The sequence below is a fragment of the Scyliorhinus torazame genome, chromosome 8 (genome assembly GCF_047496885.1).
Source record: "Scyliorhinus torazame isolate Kashiwa2021f chromosome 8, sScyTor2.1, whole genome shotgun sequence".
In the NCBI taxonomy this organism is placed as follows: Eukaryota; Metazoa; Chordata; class Chondrichthyes; order Carcharhiniformes; family Scyliorhinidae; genus Scyliorhinus; species Scyliorhinus torazame.
The window spans coordinates 57244843-57264687 of NC_092714.1; the positions used below are offsets into that span (position 1 = coordinate 57244843).

Here is a 19845-nt window from a genome sequence, read left to right on the forward strand (position 1 = left end):
GGTAGATATGTAATGGTGAGTGGCAGGCTGGAGGGAATGGAGGTCGTGTTGGTTAACGTGTATGCCCCAAACTGGGACGATGCGGGATTTATGAGACGGATGCTGGGGCGTATACCGGACCTGGAGGTAGGAAACTTGATTTTAGGAGGGGACTTTAATACGGTGCTGGACCCGGGGCTAGATAGATCCAGCTCAAGGACCGGAAGAAGGCCGGCAGCGGCCAAGGTACTTAAGGGGTTTATGGACCAAATGGGGGGAGTGGATCCATGGCGATTTCTTAGACCTAGGGCTAGGGAGTTTTCCTTCTTCTCCCATGTCCATAAAGTGTACTCCCGGATAGATTTTTTTGTTTTGGGAAGGTCGCTGATCTCTAGGGTGGAAGAAGCTGAGTACTCAGCCATAGCGGTTTCGGATCATGCCCCACATTGGGTGGACCTGGAATTAGGAGAGGAAAGGGAGCAGAGAACACTCTGGCGATTAGATGTGGGACTGATGGCGGATGAGGGAGTGTGTGCAAGAGTGCGGGGGTGTATTGAGAGATATCTGGAGGTCAATGACGACGGCGAGGTCCCTGTGGGAGTGGTATGGGAAGCACTAAAAGCGGTGGTCAGAGGAGAGCTGATCTCCATTGGGGCCCACAAAAGGAAAACAGAGGCCAAGGAAAGGGAAAGATTACTGGGGGAGATTTTAAGGGTGGATAGGGAATTTGCAGAGACCCCGGAGGAGGAATTGTACAGGGAGAGGAGACGACTCCAGACGGAATTTGACCTTCTGACCACCAGAAAGGCGGAGGTACTGTGGAGGAAGGCACAGGGGAGGAGGTATGAATATGGGGAAAAGGCAAGTCGCCTGTTGGCTCCTCAATTGCGAAAGAGGGCAGCAGCGAGGGAGATAGGAGGAATTAGAGACGAAAGGGGAGACACGGTGCGAAGGGCAGGAAAGATAAATGAGGTGTTCAAGACCTTCTATGAGGAACTGTATAGGTCTCAACCCCCAGAGGGAGAGGAGGGGATGCGGCAGTTCCTGGACCAATTGAGGTTCCCGAAAGTGGAGGAGCGGGGGGTGGTAGGCCTGGGGGCACCGATTGGGGTGGACGAGGTTATTAAGGGACTGGGAAGCATGCAAGCAGGGAAGGCCCCAGGACCAGACGGGTTCCCGGTGGAGTATTACAGAAAATATGTGGACTTGTTGGCCCCGTTGATGGTGAGGACGTTCAATGAGGCCAGGAAAGGGGGGACTCTACCCCCGACGATGTCGGAGGCGACGATATCGTTAATTTTGAAGAGGGATAAAGATCCGTTGCAGTGCGGGTCCTATAGACCCATTTCATTGTTGAACGTGGACGCCAAATTGTTGGCAAAGGTACTGGCATCGAGGATAGAGGACTGTGTCCCGGGGGTGGTGCACGAAGATCAGACAGGGTTCGTAAAAGGGAGACAACTGAATGTTAACGTGCGACGACTATTAGGGGTGATAATGATGCCCCCAGTGGAGGGGGAGGCAGAGATAGTGGCGGCAATGGACGCAGAGAAGGCATTTGATAGGGTGGAGTGGGAGTATTTATGGGAAGTGTTAAAGAGGTTTGGGTTTGGGAACGGGTTTATTAGCTGGGTTAGACTTCTTTATGGGGCTCCAACGGCAAGCGTAGTTACAGGTCGACATAGATCGGAGTATTTCCGACTATATAGGGGAACAAGACAGGGATGCCCGCTGTCTCCATTGTTGTTCGCGTTGGCAATTGAACCTCTGGCCATGGCGTTGAGAGACTCCAGGAAATGGAGAGGGGTGATTAGAGGGGGAGAAGAACACCGAGTCTCGTTATATGCGGATGACCTATTGTTATACGTGTCGGACCCAGCGGGGGGAATGATAGAGGTTATGCGAATTTTGAGGGGGTTCGGGGATTTCTCGGGGTATAGGCTAAACATGGGGAAGAGTGAATTATTTGTGATACATCCAGGGGACCAGAGTAGAGAGATAGAAGGCTTGCCTCTAAGGAAAGTGGAAAGAAACTTCCGATACCTGGGGATTCAGATCGCTAGGAGTTGGGGAACCTTGCACAGACTTAATCTGACACGGTTGGTAGAACAAATGGAGGAGGACTTCAAGAGGTGGGACATGCAGCCTCTATCGCTGGCGGGCAGGGTGCAAGCAATTAAGATGATGGTCCTCCCGAGGTTCTTATTTGTATTTCAATGTCTCCCTATACTAATCACTAAGACCTTTTTTAATAAAATAGACAGGAGCATCACGAGCTTCGTGTGGGCAGGGAAAGTTCCGAGAGTAAGGAGGGGGTTCCTTCAGCGTAGTAGGGACAGAGGAGGATTGGCACTACCGAACTTGGGCGATTACTATTGGGCCGCCAATGTGGCAATGATACGTAAATGGATGATGGAGGGTGAGGGAGCGGCGTGGGAAAGACTGGAGAGAAAGTCCTGTAAAGGGACGAGTTTAGAGGCGCTGGTGACGGCGCCGCTACCGATCTCACCTAAAAAGTTTACCACAAACCCGGTGGTGGCGGCAACATTGAATATCTGGGGACAGTGGAGGCGACAGAGAGGGGTGCGGGGAGCCCTGGTGGGGTCCCCAATCAGGAACAACCATAGGTTCGCCCCAGGAAGAATGGATGGAGGATTTCAGAGCTGGTTCCAGTTGGGAATTAGGAGGGTGGGAGATTTATTTATAGATGGGACTTTTGCGAGCTTGGGAGCATTGGAGGAAAAGTATAAGTTGCCCCGGGGAAATTTCTTGAGATATATGCAGGTGAGGGCATTTACTAGACAACAGGTGAGGGAATTTCCGTTGCTCCCGACACAGGGGATACAGGACAGGGTGCTTTCAGGGGTGTGGGTCGGAGAGGGCAAGGTGTCAGAGATTTACCGAGAGATGAGGGAAGAGGGGGAGGAGTCGGTGGGCGAACTAAAAGGAAAGTGGGAAGAAGAACTAGGGGAGGAGATAGAGGAGGGTATGTGGGCTGATGCCCTAAGCAGGGTAAATTCCTCTTCCTCATGCGCCAGGCTTAGCCTGATTCAATTTAAGGTGCTACATAGAGCACACATAACGGGAGCACGATTGAGCAGGTTCTTTGGAGTGGAGGACAAATGTGGGAGGTGTGGTGGGAGCCCGGCAAACCACGCACATATGTTTTGGGCATGCCCGGCACTGGAAGGGTATTGGAAGGGAGTGACGGGAGTGATTTCGCGGGTGGTGAAGGCCCGGGTCAAACCAGGCTGGGGGTTAGCTCTATTTGGAGTTGCGGAAGAGCCGGGAGTGCAGGAGGCGAAAGAGGCCGACGTTGTGGCCTTTGCGTCCCTAGTAGCCCGGCGCAGGATCCTACTCATGTGGAAGGAGGCGAAACCCCCCGGACTGGAGGCCTGGGTAAATGATATGGCGGGGTTCATTAAACTGGAGCAGATAAAGTTTGCCCTGAGAGGATCGGCTCAAGGGTTCACCAGGCGGTGGCAGCCATTTCTCGACTACCTAGGGGAACGTTAGAGGGAAGACAGATGACCAGCAGCAGCAACCCAGGGGGGGGGTTAGTTTAGGTCAAAGATAAAGGGGTTTTGTTACTTGTGTATTGTTTAAAATTTCTGTATTGTTATTGTTGCGTTTGCTTTGTAAGAGGGGAAAAATTGTTGTTTGGGAAAAAAATTTCAATAAAACATTTATAAAAAAAAAAAAAATGAAAACTATGGTCTTTTACACCAGGAAAACTGGCGTCAAAAGGCCACAGATTCACACCTTGCAGGGGGCTAGCAGGCAGCTGTCGTGGAGCTTATGCTCCAGCTGCCGATACAGCCCCCCCGCACTTCTGGGTCAGAGGCCGCGCATGCATACAGCGGCGGCCTCCAACGGCCCTTGGTAGTGCCCCTGATTGGCCGCTCGCCCGACCCGGACCGCCCGCACAAAAAAACCCCAGTCTTGAATGAACCCCTGCCCTCTGATCGGCCCGCCCCGACTGTGGCGGCCGCGGACTAAGTCCCCAGTCACCTCGCGGGTTTCCCGAACGGCAGTACCACATTAGAAATACGCCACCAGGAATTCGGCCAGTCAGGGAAGGAGAATAGCGAGTCAGGCCTCAGGCAATGGCCTCAGGTGGTGGATACTCAGCACGGTGTACTACCCGTTTACGCCGCTTTTCGGGGGGGGGGGGGGGGGGGGGGGGGACCGGCGCCGGTCCCGATTTCATGCGGGAAACTGGATTCTCCGCCCCGTCGCCGAACGGCGTTGGGGTGCGGAGAATCCAGCCCCTGGGCTCAGGTTATCTCGCAGGTCATTTTGCAGCAGATAGTACAACTCTGTGGATACCTGTTTTGAGAAGGCAAGGCAGCAATATTGGGTGTTCTCCGGCATATCCAGCTTTATATATATATGGTGGTGTGTATAAACATTGCTCCCAGATTATTGATTCATTTGGTATAAAATTTGTATTCTGCTTTTAAAATGACAGCAACAACCAAGAGGAATAATGGAGATTATTCCAAATGTATAAAACTGATGAACGGGAGAAGATCCATTAGAGCTGATCTGGAGCCCTGTAAAAATCCTGGGAAAGGTGAGAAAAGTTAACAATTTTCCCAATTAGGGAACAAACATGGAAAATTCCTGTAAAGTGCCTTGGCTTGTTTGACTATGTTAAAGTCACTGTACAATACGACATAGTTAATATTTCAAGATTTTACATACATCTGGGATCACAGCTGCTCGTACTGAACTAATGTGGGTAATACTTCAAATGATGATCATACGTTTACAATGTTGGTTCATTAAAACTTGTTTCATTGTTTCAAAACAGTTACAGTACTTAAAAATGTCATGGATAAGACCTCCAGCAGTTCTGATGTGAGTACCTGGAATGATTGAACTGGATATTGCCAGCTTTTCTTTATCTTTTGTTGTTTTCCATTTGCTGTTTACCTTCTCCTCTTTACTTTAGACTGTAGCCAGCCTAGGTTTAGTTTATTGTAATTTAAGTAGGGCTAGTCTCCTATATGCCCGGGTTTTTCAAAGTTAAGGTCACAACCTGCGGGTGGGTTGCAGGCAAGTGTCGGGAGGTCGCGGAGTGATCGGTCATGCCTTTCCGGGGTGGCCCCAATCGCGGGCGAAGTGCCCAACAGCTGCTACTGATTTTTACATTGAGAATTGCAGCCACTGTCGCCTTTTAAATAGGGATACATTAGGCTGTGTGGAATCTTCCGGCCAGAAGTGGCAGCAGAGAGCAGGTCATAAACCCTGCACGTAGAATTGACGTGAAGCACTGTCCAGGTACATGCATTCGGCTACAAAGCCGCGAGCAGAGTTGCTTCAATTTTGCAGCTTCTGGAAAGCAAGGCAAGTGAACTGTGAAGATAAATAGTTTTCTTAAAAATAAACATGGCCAGGGGCTCAAATAGGCAGTTTACCTATTGGACAGGATCCCACAACAGAAACTGCTGGCGAGAGCTGCTCAGGAGGGTGAATGAAAATCGCTTATTGTCACAAGTAGGCTTCAAATGAAGTTACTTTGAAAAGCCCCTAGTCGCCACATTCCGGCACCTGTTCGGGGAGGCTGGTACGGGAATTGAACCATACTGCTGGCCTGCCTTGGTCGACATTAAAAGCCAGCGATTTAGCACAGTTCTAAACCAGCCCCAGGCCAGGGCCGGGACAGATTAGAGCACTGCTAGAGTTAGTGCTCCAGGACCTGTGGTTAACAGTCCTGAGAAAATAAACTTAACTCGGGAACAAAGAAGACTCGGGAACAAAGAAGTATAAAGATGATTTCTTGGGGTATGGTTTTGTCAATGCAAATAAGGTGGTTCAGGGGACGGGCCTTGTCCGCATAGTTGGGGACCCACTGGGTGTAGTAGCTAAAAAACCCTAGGCAACGCTTCAGGGCCTTGGGCAGTGAGGGAGGGGGATCTCCATAAGGGGGCGCATGCGTTCAGGGTCGAGGCCTATAACTCCATTTTGAACTACGTAGCCGAGGATGGCTAGGCGGTCGGTGCTAAACACGCATTTATCCTTGTTGTATGTAAGGTTAAGGATTTTTGCGGTCTGGAGAAATTTTCGGAGGTTGGTGTCGTGGTCCTGCTGGTCATGGCCGCCGATGGTGACATTATCGAGATAGGGGAATGTTGCCGTAAACCGTACCGGTCAACCATACGGTCCATCTCTCGTTCGAAGACCGAGACCCCGTTAGTGACACCAAAGGGAACCCTTAAGAGCGATAGAGCCGCCCATCTGCCTCGAAGGCAGTGTATTTGCGGTCACTAGTGCGGATGGGGAGCTGGTGGTAGGCGGACTTGAGATCCACCGTGGAGAAGACCTTATACTGCGCGATCCTGTTTACCAGGTCGGATATGCGGGGGAGAGGGTACGCGTCCAGCTGCGTAAACCTGTTGATGGTCTGACTGTAGTCGATGACCATCCTATGCTTCTCCTCGGTCTTTACCAACTCTACTTGAGCTCTCCAGGGGCTGTTACTGGCTTCAATGGCCCCTTCCCTCAGTAGCCTTTGAACCTCTGACCTAATAAAGATCCGGTCCTGGACACTGTACCGTCTGCTCCTGGTGGCGACGGGTTTGCAATCTGGGGTGAGGTTCGCAAACAGGGAAGGCGGGTCGACCTTAAGGGTCGCGAGGCCGCAGACAGTAAGGAGGAGTAAGGCCGCCAAATTGGAAGGTCAGACTTTGAAGGTTACACTGGAAGTCTAAACCCAGGAGTGTAGCTGCGCAGAGGTGGGGAAGGCGTAGAGATGGAAATTTTTGAACTCCCTTCCCTGGACTGTGAGGTTTGCTACACAAAACCCCTTTATCTCCACTGAGTGTGAACCAGAGGCCGGGGAGATTTTTTGATTAACGGGGGGGGTGGGGGATTGGGAGAGAACAGCGCCTTACCGTGTCAGGATGTATGAAGCTCTCCGTGCTCCCAGAGTCGATTAGACAGGACGTCTCGTGCCCGTTGATGAATACGGTCGTCGTAGCAGTTGAGAGTGTTCGAGGCCGAGACTGATCCAGGGTCACCGAGGCTAATCGCAGCAGTTGAGAGTTCTCTTCGGGCAGTGCATGGTCAGCCGAGCTGGGGTCCTGGGGGTTCGTCCATTGGTCACACATGGCTGAGGGTGCACAAAATGGCGGCGCCCATCCCTCCAACATGGCGTCCGCGGAACAAGATGGCAGCGCCCGGGGTCCGCACGTGGCCCTGGAATATGAAGATGGCGGCGACCGCTGGCCACACGGGGACCGTGGAGAAGTTTGTGGTTGCGGTCCGCATTCATCGCCGGAGACCGCGGCAACCGCACGGGCCTGACATGCCCCCACGAAATGGCCCTTTTTGCCGCATCCCTTGCAGGTGGATGCGCGGGCCGGGCAGCGCTGGCGGGGGTGCTTGGCCTGCCCACAAAAGTAGCAGCGGGGCCCCCCGGGGTTGCCAGTCCGCCTTGCAGCGCAGGCCTATGGGGGGATGGGGGAAGTCTCGGGGCCGGCCGCGGAGGGGTTCCACGCTGCCCAGGGGGCTGCCGCGCGGTCGGGAACATAAGCACGGGTGTTCCTGGAGGCCACGTCCAGGGAGCCTGCAAGGGCCCTTGCCTCCCTGAGACCCAGAGTGTCTTTTTCTAACAGTCGCTGGCGGATTTGTGAGGAAGTATACCTGCCACGAAAGCGTCCCGGACTAAGAGATCCGTGTGTTCACTCGCCGAAACTTGCGGGCAGCTGCAGCTTCATCCCAACACCAGGAGTGCACGGTAGAATTCTTCCAGCGATTCCCCAGGGGCTTGTCGCCTTGTTGCAAGCAGGTGCCGGGCGTAGACCTGGTTTACCGGGCGAATATAGTGTCCTTTTAGCAGCTCTATTGCTGCATCGAAGTCTTCTGCTTCCTCGATGAGGGTGTAAATCTCCGGGCTCACCCTTGAGTGCAGGACTTGCAGTTTCTGCTCTCCCATGGGTGTGTTTTCGGCTGTCCCGAGATACCCTTTAAAGCACGCCAGCCAGTGCTTAAAGATTGCCGCTGAGTTCGCCGCATGGGGGTTAAGTTGCAGACACTCCGGCTTGATTCGGAGCTCCATCCTTTCTTCTTAAAAACTAGCTTATTAAATTGATGCACGATCAATGACCACTAAAGCGAGGTTGTAGTCCAACTGAAGGCTTTAATAAGCTGGATGTTTCCCCCAGCAGCTCAGGTACAGAATGAAGGCTGCTGGGGCGGCATGGGTTCTTATACCCCGCCTAGCAGGGCGGAGCTACCATACATCCTACCCAATAGAAAGCATACAGTTTCTACCAATGGTGCTTCAGCCTATCAGGTACCGTAATACCTATAATACCATAAGGTGCAAAGCCCATGTGTGTAATATGCAGGGAATGAAAGGCAAATGAGAGAATTTTCAGATTTTGAAAGAGAAGTGGTGTGGGGAAAAATCTTTTCAGGTTGAGACCACAATGTTAACTTTGAGCTGACTCCAAATTAAAAGACTATGCTACTGCAGCTTACCTGTAATGCACATTAAAAACACGCCAAAAGCCCACAAGGCTGTCAGCATTCTGGTGTAGCTTCTCTCAGGAGTATCCAGTACTGTGGAAAACATGCATTTTGCTGCTATTGTCCTTCACAGCAACCTACACGTATGAGGTTGGATTTTCTGTTTTCATAAAGATGAAGACGGTGCAAAGGAACTGGCTGAAGTTTGCATCTGATATGCGAATTGCCCTTGGTTCCTTTGAAGCGGATTCAAGTGAGGCCGTGAGGAGAAAGCATTAAAAGGTAAGCAAACATGGCGTGTGTCGTGAAGCTCGGCCAACGTGGATTGCAAAGGTCAGTTGGCTTGGGTCTCGAAGGTTGGCAGTTGCCAAAAGTGGGTCCCAGGAAAAAAAGTTTGAAAACACTGCTGTATGCTGTATCTGCAAAACCAAAATGATCTGAAATCCGTTTTTGGATAACGGATACATGGCCTGTATCAACAATAGTGTACTGGTGGGAGGGAGAACTCAGTACAGTCACAGTAGAGAGGAACAAGTAATGGGCACAAACTGAGAGGCACAGTTGGAGGAAGTTGCAGAAACAAGATGGAGGTAACAAAGTAGATGAGGATTTTGCCAGTATTGAGGGTCAGGTAGGACCTGAAGAGGGTTTAGTTTACATAGGCGGAAATAGGAGGTCTGGGGATTGGCTCGGAGATTAGATGGAATTGAAGCAGAAATGAAAAGCTTGGGTTGAACAGGATGACCTTACACAAAGGAGTTATCACAGAGAAACAGGCCATTCAACCCAACAGGATTGTGTCAGCGTTTAACCTGGGTGACTTGGTATTTTTTGAAATAATATTTTTTATTCTCCTCCTTTTTCACATTTTCTCCCAAATATACACCCACCAACAATAAACAATAATCAGTAACAAATATGTCAATCCCCATATCAATAACAACGATCCCATCCTCCCATCAAACCCCAAACATTAGCCCGCATGTTCACATAAACAAATGACAAAAAGGAATTAGGGATCACCCATAGTCACCATTAACACACACAGCCCCTCTCCCCCCAACCCTCCCACCCACACCCCCCAACTAATGTTCGATGTTATCCAGTTCTTGAAAGTGCATGATGAATAATGCCCATGAATTGTAGAACCCCTCCATCCTTCCCCTCAGTTCAAACTTAACCTTCTCAAGAGTCAAGAATTCCAACAGGTCCCCCCGCCACGCCAGGGCACAGGGTGGAGAGGCTGCTCTCCATCCCAACAGGATCCGCCTTCGGGCGATCAATGAGGCGAAGGCTACAACATCTGCCTCCGCACCCGTTTCCAAGCCTGGCTGGTCCGACACCCCGAATATGGCCTCCCGGGAGCCCAGGTCCAGTTTCAGGTGCACCAATTGAAAAAGTACCCTAAAAACCTCCTTCCAGTAATCCTCCAGCTTTGGACAGGACCAAAACATATGAACGTGATTAGCGCCCCCCCCCCCCCCCCCCGCAACGCTCACACACATCTTCTACTCCTTCAAAGAATCGGCTCATCCTCGCCCTCGTGAGGTGTGCTCTGTATATCACCTTCAGCTGTATCAGCCCCAACCTCGCGCACAAGGTGGAGGCGTTCACTCTCCGGAGCACCACCCACCAGAACCCCTCCTCCATATCCTCTCCCAACTCTTCCTCCAACTTTGCTTTGATCCCTTCCAATGGTGCCTTCTCCTCTTCCAAAATAGCTCCGTAAACCGCCGACACGACCCCCTTCTCCACTCCTCCTGTCGTCAGCACCTCCTCCAGCAATGTGGAGGTCGGCTCCACGGGAATCTTTGTATCTCCTTTCTGGCAAAATCTCGAACCTGCATGTATCTAAACATTTCCCCCTGCCCCAGCCCATACTTCGCTTCCAGTTCCTTCAATCCTGCAAACCGACCCCTAAGAAACAAATCTTTTCGTGTCTTAATCCCCTTCTCCTCCCATTTCTGAAAATTTCCATCCCACTTCCCTGGCTCAAATCTGTGGTTCCCCCGAATCGGCATTTCCCTTGACCCTGCCCCCAACCCGAAGTGTTGGTGAAACCGCCTCCAAATTCTCAATGAAGCTATTATTACCGGGCTCCCTGAGTATTTCCCCGGGGCTATCGGGAGCGGCGCTGTTGCTAGAGCTTTCAATCCCGACCCCCTGCACAAACTCTCCTCCATTCTGACCCACTGGGAATCAACCCCTCTGACCCAGCTCCGCACCTTCTCCACATTCGCCGCCCAGTAGTAATACATCAGGTTCGGAAGACTCAAACCCCCCTGCCTGCCTTCCCCTCTGTAGCAGCACCTTTCTAACTCTGGCCACCTTCCCTCCCCATATGAACGAAGTAATTATTCCCTCAATCTCTCTGAAAAAAGTCTTTGGCAGGAAAATCGGCAGGCATTGGAAAATAAACAGAAATCGCGGCAACACGTTCATTTTAACCGCCTGTGCCTGACCCGCCAGTGACAGAGGGAGACCATCCCACCTTGCCAGATCAGCTTTCACTCTCCTCACCAAACTAGAAATGTTGTACCTGTGGAGCCCCCCCCCCCCCCCCCCCCCACTCCAGGGCAACCTGTACCCCCAGGTACCTAAAGTGAGTCCCTGCCCTACGGAATGGCAGCCCACACACCCCTGCCCCCACCGCTGGCCAAGACACCACAAAATACTCACTCTTTTCTGGATTTAGTTTGTACCCCGAGAAAGACCCAAACACGCAAAGCAGGTTCAATATTTCCCCTATCGACACACTCGGCTCCGACACGTAGAACAGCAAGTCATCGGCATACAAGGACACCCTCTGCTCTATTCCCCCCCCCCCCCCCCCGCACTATTCCTTTCCATATCCCCAAACCTCTTAATGCGATGGCCAACGGCTCAATCGCGAGTGCAAACAGCAGGGGGGGACATAGGACATCTCTGCCTAGTCCCACGGTCGAGAGAAAAGTATCTCGAGCTGATGTTTTTTTTGCGGACTCTCGCCCTCAGCTCCTTATATAGTAGCTTTACCCAATTCACAAATCTTGGTCCAATCCCAAACCGCTCCAGAACTGCCATCAAGTACCCCCATTCTACCCGGTCAAACGCCTTCTCAGCGTCCAATGCCACAACCACCTCTGTTTCCTTCCCCTCCGCCGGTTCCATAACCACGTTCAATACCCTTCTAATGTTTGAAAAGAGCTGCCTCCCTCTCACGAACCCTGTCTGATCTTCACCTATCACCTTCGGGAGGCACTCCTCCAGCACCTTCGCCAATACTTTTGCATTCACATTCAAAAGTGATATGGGCCTTTACGACCCACACTCGGTCGGGTTCTTATCTTTTTTTAGCAACAGGGAAATCGATGCCTGCCCCAAAGTTTGTGGCAACACCCCCTTCCCTATCGCATCTTCAAACATCCCCACCATCACGGGTGCCAGCTTATCCTTGAATTTTTTATAATATTCCACCGGAAACCCATCCGGCCCTGCCACCGTCCCCGACTGCATCCTCCCAATCGCATCCTTTATCTCCTGCTCCACTATTGCTCCTTCTAATGTAGCCCTGCCCCCCTCCCCTAGCCTCGGGTACTCCAACCCATCTAGAAATTCCTGCATCTCCCGGTCTCCCCCAGATGGCTCTGACCTGTATAACCTCTCATAACATTCCTCAAAGACCTTGTTAGTCAGATCCGGAGCCACCACCAACTTCCCTGCTCTGTCCCTCACCTGAACAATTTCCCTTACCGCTGCCTCCCTCCGGAGCTGACCTGCTAACATACCTTATCTCCATGCTCGTAAACTACACCCCTTGCTCGCCTCAGTTGACGCACCGTCTTCCTGGTACATAGTCGGTCAAAGCTCACCTGTAGTTCCTTCCTCTTTTCTGGCTTCGCTGGGTCCCCATCTTCTGCATAACTCCTATCTACCTCCAACATCTCATCTATTATCCTCTGCCGCTCCAACCTCTCCTCTTTTTCCACCCTGGCCTTAAACGAGATCACCTCACCCCTCACCGCCGCCTTTAGAGCCTCCCAGACGACAGCCTTCGACACCTCACCCATACAGTTGAAACCTACATATTCCGCAATTACCTTTTCAAATTTGTCACAGAACCCTTGCTCCTCCAAAAGTCCCACATCTAATTTCCACCCTGCGCTACCCCCTTCTCCAGTATCATATCCACCCAATGCGGAGCATGATCTGAAACTGCAATTGCCGAGTATTCCGACCCCTTAACACCAGCCATCAAAGTCTTCCCCACCACGAAAAGGTCGATCCACGAGTATACCTAATGGACTGCTGAGAAAAACCGAGTACTCCTGTTCCCTCGGGTGCAAAAACCTCCAATGGTCCACCCCTCCCATTTCCACCATTAGCCCAGGCAACACCTTCGCCTCCCTGATGGGACCAGCGAGTGCGGCCGTGACCTGTCCAACCTTGGCTCCTACACCAAGTTCCAGTTCCCCTCCCACTATCAGTTTGTGTGTGTCCAAGTCGGGGATGGCCCCAAACATCTTCTTTGCGAATCGCACATCATCCCAATTGGGACCTGATGCACGGTCAATTGCACAAAGACTAAAGTTGGGTACAACTGTGGCTTTATTACAGTCAGATGCGTGGCCTCCTGCTGCAGCTGACGAAATGGCAGGGCACTGGAAGTCATGCACATTTATACAGTTCTCCGTGGGCGGAGCCAGCCGGCAGGAGCTACCGGCGAACCTGTAGTGCAGGTCCAACCTTACATCTCCTATTACTGTGGTTCACCACATTCACCCCCTGTTAAAAATGAGTCCGGCGGGGTGAAACTATATACAATTAGTGTAATTATGTACAGTGGCAGGGAAAGAAAAGTCCATGTTGACGGTCCGGAATCCGTCAAAGGTTTAGCCGGTCCGGTGCTTTGGTGCTTAGTTGGGAGCGACGTAATGGTGGCGGTGAAGTCGGTGCTGGCGGTGGTGGAGGTGGCATCAATGGCGGTGGTGGCGGTGCTGATGCTGGCCAGTCATCGGGGAATTCCGGGAGCGTGCCGAAGTCCTCTTCGTCCTCTTGTGCGGAAAAGGGGAGGGGGGGTGGTCTGGTGGGGTCAATATTGGCGGCGCGGTGGGAGGTGGGGGGGGGGGGCGCATTGGTGGGGGGGGGGGGGGGTGTTGGGGTGGAACCAGACGGTGCCATCACTGAGTGAGACAGTATCTTGGCGGCCATCGGGGAACTCAACGTAGGCATATTGAGGGTTGGCGTGGAGCAGGTGAACCCTGTCCACCAATGGGTCCGCCTTGTGGAGTCGGACGTGCCTACGGAGAAGGACCGGTCCTGGAGCAGCGAGCCAAGTCGGGAGTGACACCCCGGATGTGGACTTCCTGGGGAAGGTAAAAACACATTCATGGGGGGTGTTATTAGTGGCGGTGCACAATAGTGACCGGATGGAGTGCAGAGCATCAGGGAGGACCTCCTGCCAGTGAGAGGCTGGGAGGTTCCTGGACCGTAGGGCCAGCTGAACGGCCCTCCAAAACGTTCCATTCTCCCGTTTTACTTGCCCGTTTCCCCAGGGGTTGTAGCTGGTCGTCCTGCTGGAGGCTATACCCCTGCTGAGCAGGAACTGACGCAGCTCATCGCTCATGATGGCGGATCCCCTGTCACTGTGAATGTAGGTGGGGAAACCGAACAGAGTGAAGATGGTGCTGAGGGCCTTGATGATGGTGGCAGACGTCATATTGGGGCATGGGATGGCGAAGGGGAATCTGAAGTACTCATCAACCACACTGAGAATGTACGTGTTACGGTCGGTGGAGGGGAGGGGCCCTTTGAAATCCACGCTGAGGCGTTCAAAGGGGCGGGAAGCCTTCACCAGGCGCGCACGGTCTGGCCGGTAGAAGTGCGGCTTGCACTCCGCACAGACCTGGCAGTCCCTGGTGACTGTCCTTACTTCCTCGACGGAGTAGGGCAGATTGCGAGCTTTGACCAGATGTTACAATCGAGTGACCCCCCAGGTGACAAAGGCTGTCGTGTAGGGCCCGGAGTTGGTCCACTTGTGCACTGGCACATGTACCTCGGGAGAGGGCGTCTGGGGGCTCGTTGAGTTTACCGGGGCGATACAAGATTTTGTAATTATATGTGGAGAGCTCGATTCTCCACCGCAAGATTTTATCATTTTTGATCTTGCCCCGCTGTGTGTTATTGAACATGAAGGCTACCGACCGTTGGTCCGTAAGGAGAGTGAATCTCTTACCGGCCAGGTAATGCCTCCAATGCTGCACAGCTTCAACGATAGCTTGGGCCTCCTTTTCGACAGATGAGTGTTGAATTTCAGAGGCATGAAGGGTGCGGGAAAAGAATGCCACGGGTCTGCCTGCCTAGTTTAGAGTGGCGGCAAGGGCGATGTCTGAAGCGTCGCTTTCTACTTAGAAAGGCAGTGACTCGTCCACTGCGCGCATCCTGGCCTTGGCGATGTCTGCTCTGATGCGGGCGAAAGCGTGTTGTGCCTCGGCCGCGAGGGGGAATTGGGTGGACTGAATGAGTGGGCGGGCCTTGTCCGCATAGTTTGGGACCCACTGAGCATAGTAGGAAAAGAACCCCAGGCAGCGTTTGAGGGCCTTGGGGCAGTGGGGGAGGGGAAGTTCTATGAGGGGGCGCTTGCAGCCGGGGCCAGGCCCGAAAAGTCCGTTTTGGACTATATAGCCAAGAATGGCTGACCGGGTCGTGCTGAACACACACTTCTCTTTGTTATAGGTCAGGTTGAGAAGAGTGGCAGTGCGGAGGAATTTATCGAGGTTGGCATCATGGTCCTGCTTGTCATGGCCGCAGATGGTGACATTATCTAAGTACGGAAAGGTGGCCCGCAAACCGTACTGGTCGACCATTCGGTCCATCTCTCTTTGGAAGACCGAGATCCCATTTGTGACACCGAAAGGGACCCTAAGGAAGTGGTAGAGGCGACTGTCCGCCTTGAAGGCAGTGTATGGCCGGTCCGACTTCCGGATGGGAAGCTGGTGGTAGGCGGATTTCAGGTCAATTGTTGAGAAGACCCGGTACTGTGCAATCTGATTGACCATATCAGATATGCGTGGGAGGGGGTATGCGCCGAGCTGCGTGTACCGATTGATGGTCTGGCTGTAGTCCACAACCATCCTGTGTTTCTCCTCAGTTTTAACTACTACCACTTGGGCTCTCCAGGGGCTGTTGCTGGCCTCGATAATACCCTCCTTAAACAGCCGCTGGACTTCGGACCTGATGAAGGTCTTGTCCTGGGTGCTGTACCGTCTGCTCCTCGTGGCAACGGGCTTGCAATCTGCAGTTAAATTGGCAAAAAGGGAGGAGGGATCGACCTTGAGGGCCGCGAGGCCGCAAACGGTAAGGGGGGGGGGGGTAAGGGCCCGCCGAATTTGAGGGTGAGTCTCTGGAGGAAGCACTGGAAGTCCAGCCCAACAGGAAGTGCAGCGCAGAGATTAGGAAGGACATAGAGGCAGAAGTTACCAAATTCTACGCCCTGGACCGTGAGGGTGACTGTACAAAAGCCTCAGATCGGGACGGAGTGGGATCCGGAGGCTAGGGAGATCCTTTGATCGGCAGGGTGGACCGCAAGGGAGCAGCGCCTTACCGTATCTGGGTGAACAAAGCTTTTGGTGCTCCCGGAGTCCAGCAGGCATGAGGTCGCGTGGCCGTTGATTTTAACCGTCGTCGACACGGTGGCCAGGTTGTGCGGGCGAGATTCGTCCAGCGTCATCGAAGCGAGCTGCGGGTAGCCATCGGATGCTTCGGGTGGCGGGCGTGTGCGGTTCCGATGTCGGGATGTGCGGAGACCCTGTGGGGGACAAAATGGCGGCGCCCATGGAGCGCACATTGTGGGGTCGGGACAAGATGGCGGCTCCCATTATGGGTCTGGCGTGGGGGAGGGGGTGATATCGGGCGCGATCGCAGCGACTGCGCGGGCGTGGGACACAGCCGCGAAGTGGCCCTTTTTACTGCAGGCTTTACAAATTGTAGTGCGGGCCGGGCAGTGTTGGCGGGGGTGCTTCTGCTGACCGCAGAAGTAGCAGCGGGGACCACCAGGGTGCACAGGTCGGCGTGCGGCGCAGGCGTATTGGGAAGGCAGGGCCCCAGCTGAGGAGGCCGTCGGCGGGGTCCAGGAGGGGTAGGAAGGAGCAGAAGGGTGGGGAGCGCGGCGGGAGGGGTACGATTGTACGTTACGGGATGAGACCGTCATGGAGAGCGCCAAGGTTTTCGTCTCCGCCAGTTCAAGCGTGGCCCCTTCCAGTAATCGTTCTCGAATGCGGTCCGACACAATCCCCGTCACGAAGGCATCGCGCATGAGGAGATTCGCGTGTTCGGCGGCTGTAACGGCCTGACAGTCACAGTCCCGGAGGAGTGGAATTAGGGCCTGCCAGAAATCTTCGATGGACTCACCAGTTAGTTGCGAGCAGATGGCGAGTACATGCCTAGCGAAGAGCATGTTCGCCTTCTTCACGTAGTGTTCCTTAAGGAGTTCCATTGCTTTTGAGTAATTCGTAGCGTCTTGGAACAACGGGAACACGCTGGAGCTCAGTCTGGAGTACAGGACGTTTATCTTCTGAGCCTCCGTTGGCGCGGGGTCCGCCGCATTGATGTAGGCCTCAAATCATGCCAGCCAGTGAGCAAAGTCTTTCCTGGCGTCGAGCGAGTGTGGATCCAGCTGCAGGCGATCAGGCTTAATTCGGATATCCATTCTGTGGAAAATCTGACTGTAATTAATTGATGCACGATCAATTGTACAAAGACTAAAGTTGGGTACAACTGTGGCTTTATTACAGTCAGATGCGAGGCCTCCTGCTGCAGCTGGCGAAATGGCAGAGCACTGGAGATCATACATATTTACACAGTTCTCTGTGGGCGGAGCCAGCCGGCAGGAGCTACCGGTGAACCTGTAGTGCAGGTCCTACCTTACATCTCCTATTACAGTGGATCACCACAGAACCGTACACACTTAACAGCGCCACTAACCTCCACTCCAGCACCCCTGTCACAATCACATATCTACCCCCCTGATCTGACACCACATTCTCCATCTGGAAACGTACTCTTTTGCTGACCATTACTGCTACCCCTCGAGCCCTTCCGTCAAATCCAGAGTGAAACATCTGACTAACCCAGCCCTTTTTAAGTCTCACCTGGTTTTTCACCCTCATGTGAGTCTCCTGCAGCATTGCTACATCGGCTTTTAAGATGCGCAAGCACCCTTGACCTCTTGACCGGACCTCCTAACCCCCTCACGTTCCACGTGATATCATAACTGGGTCTCTCATTCCCCCCCCCCCACCCTTCTTATCCACCATCATCATACCACCAGGCCCTGCCCCTTGAGCCTGACCCGCTCCATCCATTATTAACATCGAACCCCTTCCCCCCCCCCTCCCAAACCCCCCCCCCCCCTACATTTCCTCTCGAAAAAACATCTCCCAGCATCAATCCCTCCCCCCCTCGCTCGCAGGCCCATCGAAACCTGCTAACCTGACTCCAATGTCTGCAGCCCTCCTCTCACCTCACCTCCGTTCACTAGCTGACTTTAGTTAGCTAGTGCGGGTGGCTCCCCCTGCCAAGATATACCGTCCTCTCCCACCCAGTCCCAGAGAAAAAAACAAAAACAATCCAACCCATACCATTCACTAAAATAAGATATAACCGTCGCAACACAGAATGCCAATCAACCCAACCAATAACTTGAACTCTGTGACAATGTGAAGTGAAGTAAATTACAATACACGTCAATGAAAAGAAAGTTACAGCATTTATACATTTTCCAGCTCCCCAATCACAGTCTCTCTTCCAGCTCCGCTTCTCACGTCTGTCCCAAGCCTTCTGCCCTCACGAACGCCTCAGCCACCTCTGCTGTCTCAAAATAAAAGTCTTTGGCGTTATACATCACCCTCAGCTTCGCCGGGTATACCATACCAAATCGTACCCCCTTTTTGCACAGTGCTGCCTTCACTCGCCCGAACGCCGCTCGTCTTTTTGCCAACTCCACTGTCAAGTCCTGGTAAACCTGAACTCCAGCATCATCCCACTGCACCTCGCGCTTCTGCTTCGCCCAGCTTAATACTTTCTCCTTCATGCAGTACTTATGGAAGCAGATAATTACTGCTCTTGGCGGCTCATTCACTTTGGGCTTCGGCCTTAATGACGGATGAGCTCGGTCCAGCTTGTACCGGGAGGGGTTCTCACCCTCCCCCATCAACTCCGCCAACCTCATAGCGAAGTACACTGTTGGCTTTGGGCCCTCTGTCCCTTCGGGCAATCCCACAATTCTCAGATTGTGCCGCCTCGAGCGGTTCTCTAAGTCCTCGAGCTTTGCTCGGAGTCCTCTGTTGACCTCCACCACCCTCCGCAGCTCGTTCCCCCATCGAGGTGAACTGGTCGCTGTGCTGCGACACGGCCTCCTCCACTTCCTTCATCTTCTCACCCTGCTCTCTCACCTCGTCCAATGTCTTTGCCACAGCTTCCCTCACCGGGCGTATGCCTCCTCCACCAATGACTTCAATGCGACCGCCATCTCCTTCCTCAAAGCCTCCATGTGCCTTGCAAACTGCTTTTCCAGCTCCACAGCCATCACCTCGGTCATCTTCTCCACCGTAAGCAGTGCGGCCCCACCATGCGGTCCAGCATCCGCCATCTTGTCAGCGCTTTTGCTGGTCCTCTCATTCAACGGCGAGCCCGCGATTCCTCCCTTCTTCGACGCTGCTTTTCGCATCCGTTCATGGCTTATCATTTGTCCTTTTTTTTCTCCCCTTCTTTCCTTCTTCAATCTTTTTAAAAAAAAATTTTTTTTAATTCTTCCTTCAAGAAAAAGAAACTTTCACAAACTTTCTTTAAAACTTCTTTCTCTTCTTTTTTGTATTCCTCAGGAATTCCCCTGGGACTGGACTTCAGTCTTCTTAAAACATTCTAGGCGGGAGCCACCCGATGTGGAACACCTCCATCCACTACATCGTGCCCTGGCTTCGGCGGTGAGTAGGAATTTGACCGCTGAGGAGAGGTGATTGTAAAAATGGGTTACAGTGAAAATTAGCAAACGTGAGGTAGGAGATTGAAAGATCTGGTGGAGATGTGGATTCTGAGATAAAACAACAGTTGAGCAAATTAGTTGAGACAATGATTTATAGGCGTGTACATGTCCTTATGTGATCCAAATGTTTTTATTAACTATAGAAGAGGAAGAGTAACCTCAACATCTATTTTGGAGAAGCAACAGCTGAAAAGAAACAACAAATTGTTTTGCTATAGTGACATCTGGTGACTGGAACATGAACTTTTTCTGTGATATTTATAGGGATGTGCATGTTATTTTTCATGGATTTCCGTATAACGGAAGAAAAAAATTTATCCCCATAAAGGTTTATTTCACCCAGAGTTTTAGCTTGGATTTAGTATTTT

The 19845-nt window shown here is 52.5% G+C and overlaps 1 long non-coding RNA gene across 1 annotated transcript; it reads left to right on the forward strand.

Moving 5' to 3' along the window:
• Positions 1 to 4447: 4447 nt before the first annotated feature.
• LOC140428740 (uncharacterized) lies at positions 4448 to 19420 on the forward strand. The gene is made up of 3 exons (XR_011948847.1): positions 4448 to 4555; positions 4796 to 4842; positions 19317 to 19420. It is a non-coding gene; the product is annotated as an uncharacterized lncRNA (long non-coding RNA).
• Positions 19421 to 19845: the final 425 nt, after the last annotated feature.